This window comes from Panthera tigris, chromosome B1 (genome assembly GCF_018350195.1).
Source record: "Panthera tigris isolate Pti1 chromosome B1, P.tigris_Pti1_mat1.1, whole genome shotgun sequence".
NCBI lineage: Eukaryota > Metazoa > Chordata > Mammalia > Carnivora > Felidae > Panthera > Panthera tigris.
The window spans coordinates 15,754,080-15,756,898 of record NC_056663.1 but is presented as its reverse complement, the minus strand read 5'-3'; the positions used below and the strand labels follow the sequence as shown (position 1 = coordinate 15,756,898).

The window sequence follows — 2,819 nt, the reverse complement described above, 5'->3', positions numbered from 1 at the left end:
ACTAACCAAAAAAGCCAGGGTTATTATATTATTATCAGTCCATTAAAGTGGACTTTAAGGAAGAAATAATTGGTAGAGATAGACTATTTTATAAAAATAAGTAGTTTAATTTACCAGAAATATATAGCGATTCTAAACTGTATGCACTTAATAAAATAGCCTTAAAATGCGTAAGGCAAAACTCAGCGTAACTACAGGAAGAAATGGATAAATCTCCGAACATAGTGTGAAATTTTCACATGCCTTTCTCATTAAGGAGATAAAAAATATAGCTTTGGACTTCACAATTAAACAAATCTGGTCTAATCGATAGATAAACAATATTTCACTCAACACTGTAGATTTCGTTTTTAAAATTACACTTGGATTATTTATAAAAATTACCACATGCTAGGTTTAAATCAAACCTTAACAAACACCAAAGGATTGAAATGATATAGTTTATTGTTGGCAGTAGTGGAATTACATTAGAAATAAATTATAAGTAGACCATTTGAAGATCCCTCCAGGTATGAAAATTAAGAATTATCCTCTGAATAACCCATAAGTCAATGAAGAAATAACAATGGAGGGGTGCCTGGGTGGCTCAGTTGGTTAAGCATCTGACCTTGGCTCAGGTCATGATCTCAAGGTTTGTGAGTTTGAGCCCTGCGTCGGGCTCTGTGCTGATATCTCAGAGCGTGGAGCCTGCTTCAGATTCTGTGCCCTTTCCCCTTTCCCCACTCTCTGCCCTTTCCCCACTTGTGCTCTGTCTCTCTCTCTCTCTCTCAAAAGTAAATAAACATGAAAAAAAGAAAGAAACAACAAGGGGAATTAGAAAATATGTTACTGGAATGATAATGAAAATATTGCAAAGCATATTGGTTGCAGTTAATGCCGTACTTAGAGGAAAATGTATACCCTTACAACACATATAATACAAAAGAAGAAAAGCTGAAAAATCACTGATCTAAGTATCTATCTCAAAAAGTTGGAAAGATATCTGACTCAAAGTGGAAGAGAGGAAAACATAAGAAGAGAACTAAATGGAATATAAAGTAAATACAACAGAGAGAGGGCCAACACAACAAGAAGTTGGCTCTTTGAAAAGACTAATAAAGTCCTAATTCCCTGGTGAGATCAAAGAAAAAAAGGTAAAAATAACCCATGTCAAGAATGAAAGAGGGGACTCTGTTATAGATCCTACAAATATTTAAAATATTATAAGAGGATATTATAACAATGTTAGGTAAATAACTAAATTTTTTTTTACCAGTGGACAATTTTCTAGAAAAGCAATGTTTACCTAAACTGACACAAGAAAATCTCTATAGTCCTATAACAATAAAAGAAATGGAACGCATAATTTTAAATTTTCCATAAAAAAAAATAAATCCAGATTACTTCACTGGTGAATTTTACCAAATATTTGAGAAAAAATTATGCCAATTGTATATAAACTTCTCCAGAGAATAGAAAAGTGAGACACTTTCCATTTTGTCTTCTGAGGCCAGTGTTACTTCAATACCAAAACCTGACAAGCACATTATAAAAAAAGGAAAATTACAGGCTAATAACATGATGATTTACATAAATGTAAAAAATAAATTAATTAACTACTAGCAAAATAAATCCAGCAATGTCTGGTGAATACACTGTGACCAAACGGGGCTATTCCAAGAATGTGAGAATGGTTTAATATTCTGGTTGCCCTGGCAGAATGGGGACAAGCCCTCTGGCTGTAGATACATGTAAAACACTGACTTAGCATGACCTGGGAACGGCTGCCAAGGATGTCTTCAACAGAGGATTTGGTTTTGGTATAGTCAGTAGATCTGAGAACCAAATCTTGTAGCGGAGTAGAATTTTCTACTTCTGGTCATGCTTCCACGGATACAGGGAAAGCATCAGACCACCTAGAGACCAAATAGAAGATCTGTAACTGGGGACTTACTTTCAACCAACAAATGGAACATGGACAATACTCTTGGGACGGAAACTTCTTTGTAGAGTAAGTTGGCTGAAGGGTTGAAACTGACTCTCGGTACCATATTTATACTGAGGAAGAGCAGAAAATTGAAATCCCCTATAAATAAGATTGTTTCTGTCTTGACGGTGATGCGGATACAGATTTTTCTGGACCAACCATCTATGACTGGGCTGTGTTAGCCACTGGAGGTTGCTCGCTGGCTCTCAGATGAGTTTTGACACAGCCAAATCCAAACTGTCACAGGATCATTTTGCCCTGGGCTACAGGGAGGCACACCTCCAGCTGCACACGCATGTAAACGATGGCACTGAATTTGGAGGTTCTATCTACCAGGGGCTTAAAACGAGAAGACTGAATTGCCAGTGAACCTGGCTTGCGTAGCTGTCACCAGCACCTGTTTTGATATTGCTGCTAAATACACACTGGCTTGTAGAACTTCTCTATAGGCCAAAGTGAGTAATCCCAGTCTGATTGGACTGGGTTATACTCAAACCTTTCAGCCAGTAGTCAAACCTACCCTATCAGCTTTCACTGATGGAAAGAACATGAATGCAGGAGGTCACAAGTTTGGGGTGGGGTCCGAGCTATGAAGCTTCACGTGGTTTTGAGTGAAGCATCCGTTTTGTCTCTGGACATGAAGAGAAATGGACACACTGTGTTCGGGCCTTAAAACTCTTCTGTGAAATTTCAGAAGCGTGAACTTTTTATTCTTCCCAAGAATGGTAATAATCTTCCCCACACTGAAGTCTAGAGATCCTAAGTCCATCCTAAGGTTGGTGCTTGAAGGCAGGCCGAGAATTGTCACGTCTGTGCCGCATTTCAGTTCAGTGCCACAGTGTTATTTTCACAT

General features: G+C 37.7%; 1 pseudogene; it reads left to right on the top strand.

Moving 5' to 3' along the window:
* The first annotated feature begins 1,618 nt into the window (after positions 1-1,618).
* Positions 1,619-2,559, top strand: LOC102961294 (annotated as a pseudogene).
* Positions 2,560-2,819: the final 260 nt, after the last annotated feature.